The sequence below is a fragment of the Balaenoptera ricei genome, chromosome 15 (genome assembly GCF_028023285.1).
Source record: "Balaenoptera ricei isolate mBalRic1 chromosome 15, mBalRic1.hap2, whole genome shotgun sequence".
In the NCBI taxonomy this organism is placed as follows: domain Eukaryota; kingdom Metazoa; phylum Chordata; class Mammalia; order Artiodactyla; family Balaenopteridae; genus Balaenoptera; species Balaenoptera ricei.
Genome location: NC_082653.1, coordinates 43704588 through 43716514, shown reverse-complemented (window position 1 = coordinate 43716514; position 11927 = coordinate 43704588).

Genomic DNA, 11927 nt, shown 5'->3' with positions numbered 1-11927 from the left:
AACCTTTTCCCCACCCCCCTACCCCCCAGCTGGCCTGGATCCTTTAAAGAGGACCCAGCAGCTCTGACACTATTGTGATGTCTGGCAGGGTAGGCTGCTAATGAGTTTTGGTTGGGCTGGATAATGCCAACACCCGGCATCAAGTGAGAGGAAACCAAAAGCTGGGAAATTGCGTTTCAGTTTATTTCAGGAAGAACTCAGACCCAGACAGTGGCAGCAGGAGCATTTGGTAACCGAATGCTGTATTCCTGTGTCTTTGGACTCTGTAGGGTCCTGTGCACCAGCTCGGTTGAGCCCTTAAGCACTTGTTTGCAAAATGAGTGATGATTACTCAAGACTCGGTGATATTTACCTAGCTTTTGCCTCCCAACTCACTATGCAGAAACCAAATGACTCAGATGAGATGGAGGGGACTGAATGTCAAGGCAGGCAGGAAAAGGCTTCGGAGCAGAATATTTGGAAACCGATTGTTATTCAGAGCACAGCCCAGCCTTGTCAGGAGGTCAGCAATGGACAGGAGTCTTCTTCTCTGGAACATTTCAGGAAGCTGCATTTATAACAGTTGCCCTCTCCCCTTACTGTCTGAACTAAGCGTGGCATGACTAACCTGGCTGGCTCATCCATTTTTCTAGGGTTGTTGAGAGAGAGGGGAACTGAAAAAGGGGGACTATCTATAGGAGGGAAATGTGACAAAGCTATTTAGAGGTTTATCTGAAACACTAAACAATGAGGAATAGCAAGAACATTTGAAAATGAAGACAGTGGAGGCATTGAATTTGCCTTAATAGACATCAGCACCTATTGTAAACTACATTAAGAGTAACAAAGTGGCACTAGAGAAACCAAAGGAGGATGTAGCCTAGAAAACAGGTTTTTGTATAAACATAAAATAAGTGTGTTTTAAAGAAATAAACTCAAGACAATGGGATCCAGATGTATTATTTAATAATTGGTGCTGGGGATATTTTTAAAGTTAGTCAATTAAGTTACTTCCTACCACCTAACAAATACCAAAATAAATTCAAGGCACGTTAAAGATGTAGATGTAAAAACGGATATCTAAAAAAAAAAAAAAAAAAGAAAGAAAAAATATAGGTTAACATTTGGAACAATTCCCTATCTCTAGGCAGGGAAAGATGTTTGCATTTCAAAAGCTGTGCATTTTCAGACCTAGAAAAATCAGACATACACATTTCCCCTAGACTGGGTCTTCTTTTGATTTGAACAAGTGATAGAGGTCAGTCAAAGGCTTATTCTATTACATCCTTACGTTTCTAACCAAGACAGTGCAGAACAACATTCTGATTTTTCCCCCCACATGGTTAAGTCCTCTTCCCAACATGGGATTGCTTTGATCATCTAAAATGTCCAGACCTCACGCTCTCCCTAAGCCAGTGTGGCTTGTTTGCTCTTAGGGAGTGGAAACAGAGGGCAGCACATGGCTATGTTTCAAAGGAGGAAGTTGTTTTGCTTCCAAGGCAGAAGCAAAGCTAGGTAATCATCAAACACGTTTCATTTTCCTCCTGGGTACTTGGCCAACCCACATTTTTCCAGGAGTTAGAGTGGGGCCAGGTGACTGATTTGTGGCCAATGAAACATGGGCAGCAGTTGTGCAAGCTCTCCTGTGCTTGGCTCATCACAATCTCCATTCCCTCTTCTTGTTCCATGGTGACCTTGGAGAAAACATGCTGAAGGTGACAGCACCACAGGGTGGAAGAAGCAAGGGGCCCCTGTCACTGCCTGTAGGAAAGCTGCCCAGCTTACAAGTGAGAAGTCAACCTTCATTGTGTTCAACCATTGAGATAGTGTTGTTTTCTCAGAGTAGTCTAGCCCACCTACTGTGGCCCCTGTCATCACCCACCCTTGGATAAAAAGATGGATCATGGTAACATCAAAACACAATCCTTGCTTTGTTTGAGGCAGGATTAATGAACAGACCCATTTCTTCGTCCTCTTCTTTTTTGCATTAAATAGGGAGTGGGCATACTTTCTGAACCAAAGGGAGTTCTCACAATAATTTTGCAAACACTTTTAGCTCTTCCATTGTTCTGATACTTGTCTTCTGTGACAGGATGCAGAGCCATTAACTTGCTTAAGAGCGACAGTTTAATTTCATCTCTTCTCTATATTTATCCCCAGAAGAAAGAAAAGAAAAGAAAAGAAAAAAATAACCCAGTCAGGTGGTCACCAGTCTCATAACAGGGAATTTGCCAAGGTTTTTCCAGAACAAAGTATTGAGCATAATTCCTTCATTTGTTCAACAAATATTTAATGAGCACCTGTTATGTGCCAAGTACTGCTTTGGTGCTTGGGGTTCTTCAGTGAACAAAAAAAATCCCTGCCCTCATTGAGCATCTTTTCCTGTCTTTTCCTCATGGAGCCAGAGGAGCTTTTCAGTAGTTCTTTGTTTAATAAATAAGTAGATTATATGGTTTATTAGAAAGTGGTACATGTCATGGGAAAGGGGGAAAAATAGAGCCTGTGAGGAGGGCCAGAGCTCTTTGCAGCATTTGAGAGGGGATCATGATAAGCCTCACTGGGGAAGCTTTTGAAAAGATTCCAAGGAGGTGAGCAAAGTAGCCATATGTATATCCAGAGGAAGAAAATTCTAGAAGGACTAGGCTAGAGCTTTAGGTGAGGAACATGGCTGGTATACTTGAGGTGGTCAGTGTGGCTGGAATAGTGAAGCCCATGGGGGACAGTAGGAGGAGATGTTTGCAGAGGTAATGGGGTGGGGTGCACGTGACATCATATGAGACACTCAGGACATTTTAAGAATTTTATTCTTTAATCTGGGAGAATCAGAGAGCCATTCAGCTACAAGACCCAGAAACCTAACTTAAAATTGCTTAAAAAGGGCATTTATTGGCTCACATAACTGAGCCAGGAGAAAAGCTACCCAAATCTCCAGGTTTACATGTTCACTGTGACTCGTGAATTTCTCTCTCCCAGTTACCACTATGGTCTTAGGGAAGACACTGATTGGTCCAGTTTGGGTCACATGGCCTCTCTAAACCAATCACTGAGGACAGGGATATAAAGTCCTGTGATTGACCAGTCGGATCTATGTCCGTCCCTTGTCCCTTCTAGAGAGTAGGGTTGGAAGGTCAACTTCAGAAAATGCATAAAAGGAGTTTTCTACCAAGCTGAAATGCTTCATCACCCAAAGAAACAGGAATGGATGCTCAGCAGGCAAAAATAATAAATGTCAACTACAAAAGTGATGAAAGCCAGTACAAAGGGAAAGAGAGATTTGACTGCATCAAAACATAAGAAGTCTGAATGTCAGAAAATGTCATGATCAGAATTATAAAACAAAGCACAAGTAGAAAGTTATATGGAGGAAACATGATAAAGGATAATACTCTCAACAGGTAAACAGTTCACAAATATCTATTAAAATCAAAATCCCAATTGACAGATAACCAAGTAACATGAACAGATGAATTCCCCATCAGGAAATATAAATAGCTGACAGAAATCCGTCCAACCTTATTAGTAAGTGAAGAAGTGTTAGTTAAAATAATAATGACAAACCATTTTTCACACTGACATTTTTTAGTGTCAGTGTTTGTACCACCCTCAAGGTCACTGAGGGTTCTACAAAATGGAAATTCTCGTTTTCTAATTGCTAGCAGTACAGCTTTGCAAAGTAATTTGGTGATAAGTATCGAGTGTTCCTGAACCCTGGCAGTCCTCTCCTGGAAACATACAGACAAAAATTTGTGATGAAAAGTGTTCAGTGTAGTTGCATTTAAAATAGGAAAAACCATCAAGTAACCTAAGTGTCATAGAATAGAGAAGTGATCATATAAACTTAAGTGAAAAGATGAAATGTTTTTAAATGACTTTGGAAATCCTTGATTGACAAGAATGTGCTTGTGACACAACCAAGTGAAATTACAGTGTACCCAAAGCATATACCATTTGATTCTACTATGAAAAAACTATGAAATTAAAGCATACTGAGAATATTACCTGGGATCATTCCTAGGCTTTTGACAATTTGTACATATTATTTTGATGGATAGACACACAGACATAGATACTTAGCTTGGGGGCTTTTAGATATCTTTTCTCATATCTGCTATGAATTTGTTTTATGTGGGTTTTCTGCTTCATGTTGCATTTTTACCTTGAAAAATATCTGTTATCTTTGACTTGTTGATTATATTGTTATGCATAAAATTTAATTTAACTGTACTTAAATTTTCTATGTTGCTATCCTTTTGAAGTTATTCACGATACTTGCTGAAGATCTATCTATTTAAATGGATCTTGAAAGAACCAATAGATTTATTTTAACATTTTATTGTTTAAAAATTTTCTGTTTTTTTTTTTTTTTTTAAATTTTTATTTATTTATTTTTGGCTGTGTTGGGTCTTCGTTTCTGTGCGAGGGCTTTCTCCAATTGTGGCAAGCGGGGGCCACTCTTCATCGCGGTGCGCGGGCCTCTCACTATCGCGGCCTCTCTTGTTGCGGGGCACAGGCTCCAGACGCGCAGGCTCAGCAGTTGTGGCTCACGGGCTTAGTCGCTCCGCGGCATGTGGGATCCCCCCAGACCAGGGCCCGAACCCGTGTCCCCCGCATTGGCAGGCAGACTCTCAACCACTGCGCCACCAGGGAAGCCCCCAAAATTTTCTGTTTTATATATGTGTGTATATATGTGTATATGTATCCTCATTTTCTTTGGATATTTTTCTTTTTCTGAAATCTAAATTTGAATGCTTTTGTAGTTTTTTCTCTCTTTTTTTTCCATTTTAAAAAATTAGAGCATTTAAGACTGAATTTTCCTCTAAGTACAGCTTTAGCTTTATCCTACATTTTTATAGTTAGTGTTCTTTTTGTTATTTTCTAAATAGTCCATTGTTTTATTCTTGATATCCTCCTTGACAAAGTCTTTATTTAGGAAATTGCTTTTTATTTTTTTATTTTAATTTTTTTTAGCAAGTCTTTAAAAAATTTTTTTATTTTATATTGGCGTATAGTTGATTAACAAGGTTGTGTTAGTTTCAGGTGTACAGCAAAGTGATTCAGTTAAACGTATACATGTATCTATTCTTTTACAAATTCTTTCCCATTTAGGTTATTACAGAGTATTGAGCAGAGTTCCCTGGGCTATTCAGTAGGTCCTTGTTGGTTATCTATTTTAAAAATCAGTCTCCCAATCTATCACTACACCCTACCCTTCCCCCCATAACCAAAAGTTCGTTCTCTAAGTCTGTGAGTCTGTTTCTGTTTTGTAAATAAGTTCATTTGTATTATTTTTTTTTAGATTCCGCATATATGTGATATCATATAGTATTTGTCTTTTTCTTTCAGACTTACTTCACTTAGTATGATAATCTCTAGGTCCCTCCATGTTGCTGCAAATGGCATTATTTCATTCTTTTTTATGGCTGAGAATATTCCATGTTTATATATACCACATCTTCTTTATCCATTCATCTGTCAATGGACACTTAGGTTGCTTCCATGTCTTGGCTATTGTAAATAGTGCTGCAATGAACATTGGGGTGCATGTATTATTTTGAACCATGTTTTTCTCTGGGTATATGCCCAGGAGTGGGATTGCTGGATCATATGGTAGCTCTATTTTTAGTTTCTTAAGAAACCTCCATACTGTTCTCTATAGTGGCTGTACCAATTTATATTCCCACCAACAGTGTAGGAGAGTTCCCTTTTCTCCACACCCACTCCAGCATTTATTGTTTGTAGACTTTTTGATGATGGCCTTTCTGACTGGTGTGAGGCAATATCTCATTGTAGTTTTGATTCACATTTCTCTAATAATTAGTGATGTTGAGCATCTTTTCATGTGCCTGTTGGCCATCTGTATGTTTTCTTTGGAGAAGTGTCTATTTAGGTCTCCTGCCCATTTTTTTATTGGGTTGTTTGTGTTTTGTTTTTGTTTTTGTTTTTGATATTGAGCCACAGAAGATGTTTGTAAATTTTGGAGATTAATCCCTTGTTGGTTGCATCGTTTGCAAATATTTCTCCCATTCTGTGGGTTGTCTTTTCGTGTTGTTTATTGTTTCCTTTGTTGTGCAAAAGCTTTTGAGTTTAATTAGGTCCCATTTGTTTATCTTTGTTTTTATTTCCATTATCTAGGAGATGGATTGAAAAATATCTTGCTGTGATTTATATCAAAGAATGTTCTGCCTATGTTTTCCTCTAAGAGTTTTATAGTATCCAGCCTTACATTTAGGTCTTTAATCCATTTTGTGTTTATTTTTGTGTGTGGTGTTAGAGAATGTTCTAATTTCATTCATTTACATGTAGCTGTCCAGTTTTCCCAGCACCATTTATTGAAGAGACTGTCTTTTCTCCATTGTATAGTCTTGCCTCCTTTGTTATAGACTAACTCACCATAGGTGCATGGGTTAGGTCTGGGCTTTTCTGTTCCATTGATCTATATTTCTGTTTTTGTGCCAGTACCATACTGTTTTGATGACTGTAGCTTTGTAGTATAGTCTGAAGTCAGGGACCCTGATTCCTTCAGCTCTGTCTTCCTTTTTCCAAAATTGCTTTGGCTATTTGGGCTCTTTTTTATCTCCATACAAATTTTAATATTTTTTTGTTCTAATTCTGTGAAAAATGCCATTGCTAATTTGATAGGGATTGCATTGAATCTGTAGATTGCCTTGGGTAGTATAGTCATTTTGACACTATTGACTCTTCCAATCCAAGAACATGGTATATTTTTCCATTTGTTAATGTCATCTTCTATTTCTTTCATCAGCGTCTTACAGTTTTTGGAGTACAGGTCTTTTGCCTCCTTAGGTAGGTTTATTCCTCGGTATTTTATTCTTTTGGATGAGATGGTAAATGGGATTGTTTCTTTAATTTCTCTTTCTGATCTTTTGTTGATAGTTTATAGAACTGTGCAACAGATTTCTGTTTATTAATCTTGTATCCTGCAACTTTACCAAATTCATTGATGAGCTCTAGTAGTTTTCTGGTAGCATCCTTAGGATTTTCGATGTATAGTATCATGTCATCTGCAAATAGTGACAGTTTTACTTCTTTTCCAATTTGGATTCCCTTTATTTCTTTTTCTTCTCTGGTTGCTGTGGTTAGGACTTCCAAAACTATGTTGAATAAAAGTGGCAAGAGTGGACATTTTTGTCTTGTTCGTGATTTTAGAGGAAATGCTTTCAGCTTTTCATCATTAAGTATGTAGGTTTTTCATATTTGGCCTTTATTATGTGGAGGTATGTTTCCTCTATGCCCACTTTGTGGAGAGTTTTTATCATAAGTGGGTGTTGAATTTTGTCAAAAGCTTTTTCTGTGTCTATTAAGATTATCATACTGTTTTTAATTCTTCAGTTTGTTGATGTGGTGTATCACAGTAATTGATTTGCAGATATTGAAAAATCCTTGCATCCCTGAGATAAATTCCATCTTGATCATGGTGTATAATCCTTTTAATATATTGTTGGATTCCGTTTGCTAGTATTTTGTTGAGGATTTTTGCGTCTATGTTCATCAGTGATATTGGCCTGTAATTTTCTTTTTTTGTGGTATCTTTGTCTGGCTTTGATATCAGGGTGATGGTGGCCTCAGAATGAGTTTGAGAGTGTTCCTTCCTCTGCAATTGTTTGGAATGGTTTGAGAAGGATCGGTGGTAACTCTTCTCTAAATGTTTTATAGAATTCACTTGGGAAGCCATCTGGTCCTGTTTTGAGGCAATTTTTGAATTACAGTTTCAATTTCATTACTTGTGATTGGTCTGTTCATATGTTCTATTTCTTCCTGGCTCAGTCTTTGGAGATTGTACCTTTCTAAGAATTTGTCCATTTCTTCTAGGTTGTCCATTTTATTGGCATATAGTTCCTCGTAGTAGTCTCTTATGATCCTTTGTATTTCTGTGGTGTCCGTTGTAACTTCTTTTTCATTTCTAATTTTATGGATTTGAGCTCTCTCCCTTTTTTCTTCTTGATGAGTCTGGCTAAAGGCTCATCAATTTCGTTTATCTTTTCAAAGAACCAGCTTTTGGTTTCATTGATCTTTGCTATTGTTTTCTTCATCTCTATTTCATTTATTTCTGCTCTGATATTTATGATTTCTTTGCTTCTACTAACTTTGGGTTTTGTTTGTTCTTCTTTCTCTAGTTGCTTTAGGTATAAGGTTAGATTTTTTTATTTGAGATTTTTCTTGTTTCCTAAGGTAAGATTGTATTGCTATAAACTTCCCACTTAGAAATGCTTTTGCTGTGTCCCATAGGTCTTGGATCATCGTGCTTTCATTTTCATTTGTCTCTAAGTATTTTTTGATTTCCTCTTTGATTTCTTCAGTGATCCATTGGTTGTTTAGTAGCATATTGTTTAGCCTCCACGTGTTTGTGTTTTTTAGTCTTTTTTCTTATTGTTGATTTCTAATCTCATACTGCTGTGATCAGAAAAGGTGCTTGATATGATTTCAATTTTTAAAAATTTGCCGAGGCTTGCTTTGTGGCCCTGCATGTGATTGATCCTGAAGAATGTTCCATGTGCACTTGAGAAGAATGTGTATTCTGTTGCTTTTGGATGGAATGATCTATAAATATTAATTAAGTCCATCTGATCTAATGTGTCATTTAAGGCCTATGTTTCCTGATTTTCTGTCTGGATGATCTGTCCATTGATGAAAGTGGGGTATTGAAGTCTCCCACTATTACTGTGCTTCTGTCAATTTCTCCTTTTATGGTTGTTAGTATTTGCCTTATATATTGAGGTGCTCCCATGTTGGGTGCATATATATATTTATAATTGTTATATCTTTTCTTGAATTGATACCTTGATCATTATGTGTGTCCTTCTTTGTCTCTTGTAACAGTCTTTAAAGTCTATTTTGTCTGATATGAGTATTGGTACTCCAGCTTTCCTTTGATTTCCATTTGCATGGAATAACTTTTTCCATCCCCTCACCTTTTAGTCTGTATGTGTCCCTAGATCTGAAGTGGCCCTCTTTTTAATATATATGGGTCTTGTCTTTGTATCTATTCAGCCAGTCTACGTCTTTTAATTGGAGGCTTTAATCCATTTACGTTTACGATAATTATCAATATGTATGTTCTTATTGTCATTTTGTTAACTGTTTTGGATTTGTTTTTGTAGGTTTTTTCCTTCCCTTCCTCTTTTGTTCTCCTCTCTTGTGATTTGGTTACTAACTTCAGTGTTGTATTTGGACTCCTTTTTCTTTTTTTTGTGTGTATCTATTGTAGATTTTCGGTTTGCAGTTACCATGAGGTTTTGATATAGCAGTCTATATATAAACAAGATTGTTTAAAGTTTCTGGTCTTTTAATTTCAAGTGCATTTCCAATATCCTGCATTTGTGCTCTCTTCTTCTCACAGTTGCTGGTTTTGATGTCATATTTGTGTGAAGATGATTTCTTACCTTTACTGTATGTTTGCCTTTACAGGTGAGCTTTTACATACGTAATTTTCTTATTTTTAGTTGTGGCCTTTTCTTTTCTGCCTAGAGAAGTTCCTTTAGCATTTGTTTCAAAGCTGGCCTGGTGGTGCTAAATTCTCTTAGCTTTGGCTTGTCTGTAAAGCTTTTGATTTCTCTGTCACATCTGAATGAGAGCCTTGCTGGGTAGAGTATTCTTGGCTGTAGGTTCTTCCCTTTCATCACTTTAAATATATCATGCAACTCCCTTCTGGTATGCAGAGTTTCTGCTGAGAAATCAGCTGATAACTGATAACCTTATAGGAATTCCCTTGTATGTTATTTGTTGCTTTTACCTTGTTGCTTTTAATATTTTTTCTTTGTCTTTCATTTTTGTCAATTTGATTACTGTGTGTCTTGGCGTGTTCCTCCTTGGGTTTATTTTGCCTGGGATTCTCTGTGCTTCCTGGACTTGGTGACTATTTCCTTTCCCATGTTAGGGAAGTTTTCAGCTGTTATCTCTTCAGATATTTTCTCAGGTTCTTTCTCTCTCTCTTATCCTTCTGGGACCCATGTAATGAGAATGTTGGTGTGTTTAATGTTGTCCTAGAGCTCTCTTAGACTGTCCTCATTTCTTTTCATTCTTTTTTCTTTAATTTGTTCCATGGCAGTGATTTCTACCATTCTATCTTCCAGCTCACTTATCCGTTCTTCTGCCTCAGTTATTTTGCTATTGATTCCTTCTAGTGTATTTTTCATTTCAGTTATTGCATTGTTCATCTCTGTTTATTCTTTAGTTCTTCTAAGTCTTTGTTAAACATTTCTTGTGTCTACTCGATCTGTACTGCCAGTCTATTTCTGAGATCTTGTATTATCTTTACTATCATTACTCTAAATTCTTTTTCAGGTAGATTGTCTATCTCCACTTCACTTAGTTGTTCTTCTGGGGTTTTATCTTTTTCCTTCATCTGTGACATATTCCTCTGCCGTCTCATTTTGTCTAAATTTCTGTGATTGTGGTTTCTGTTCTTCAGGCTACAGTGTTGTAGTGTTGTAGTTCTTGCTTCTGCTGTCTGCCCCCTGGTGGAAGAGGCTGTATAAGAGGCTTGTGCAGGCTTCCTGGTGGGAGGGACTGGTTCCTGCCCAGTGGTGGGTGTAGCTGGGTCTTGTCCCTCTGGTGGGCAAGGCCATTTCAGGGTGTGTGCTTATCAGGCAGCTGTGTCCTCAGGAAGACTTTAAGCAGCCTGTCTGCTGATGGGTGGGGCTATGTTCCCACCTTGTTGGTTGTTTGGCCTGAGGCATCCCAGCACTGGAGGCTACAGGCTGTTGGGTCAGGCTAGGTCTTGGGGGGTAAATGGCAACCTCCAGGAGGTCTCTCACCAATGAGTACTCACCAGAGCTGATACTGCCAGTATCTTTGTCCTTGCAGTGAGCCACAGCCACTCCCCTCACCTCTGCAGGAGATTCTCCAATACTAGCAGGTAGGTCTTGCCCAGTCTCTTGTGAGGTCACTGCTTTTTTCCCTGGGTCCTTGTGTGCATGAGACCCTGTATGCACCCTTCAAGAGTGGAGTTTCTGTTTCGCCCAGTCCTGTAGAATTCCTGTAATCAAACCCTGCCGGCCTTCAAAGCCAGATTCTCTGGGGGCTCCTCCTCCTGTTGCAAGACCCCTAGGCTGGGGACCCTGGCATGGGGCTCAGAACTTTTATTCCTGTGGGAGAACTTCTGTGTTATAATTATTTTCCAGTTTGTGGGTCGCCCCCCCCCCACCCAGGCATGTATGTGATTTGAATTTATTTTGATTGTGCCCCTCCTTCCATCTCATTGTGACTTCTTCTTTGTCTTTGGATATAGGGTATCTTTTTTTGTAGATTCCAGCATTTTTTTGGTTGATGGTTGTTTAGCAGTTAGTTGTGATTTTGGTTAGAGGAGGTGAGCTCATGTCCTTCTACTCCACAATCTTGTCAGTTTCAAGCAAGTCTTAAAAATCAGGAAATTGCTTTTTAAATATTATAGTAACTATTGTTTTAACATGGTTAAAATTTATTTGTTCATTGCTAGTTTTATTGCCTAGTGATTAGAAGAAAGGCCTTTATCTACAGGGGTGGGGCACAGTCATTTTAGTGTCAAGAAATAGCTTCAGCAAGAGTTTAAACCTTGAATCTGAATAAATCTTCATCCCCAAATTAGTATTTTATTTTTTTACTTTTTATTTTTAATAGATCTTGGAGTATAATTGCTTCACAATACTTTGTTAGTTTCTGTTGCACAGCAAAGCGAATCAGTCATATGCATACACATGTCCCCATATCCCCTCCCTATTGAGCCTCCCTTCCATCCTCCCTATCCCACCCCTCTAGGTCATCACAAAGTACCAAGCTGATCTCCCTGTGCTTTGCTGCTGCTTCCCACCAGCCAACTATTTTATATTCAGTATTGTGTATATGTCAATGCTACTCTCACTTTGCCCCAGCTTCCCCCTCCCACCTCAAGTCCATTCTCTATGTCTGTCTCTTTATTCCTGCCCTGCAACTAGGTTCATCAGTACCATTTT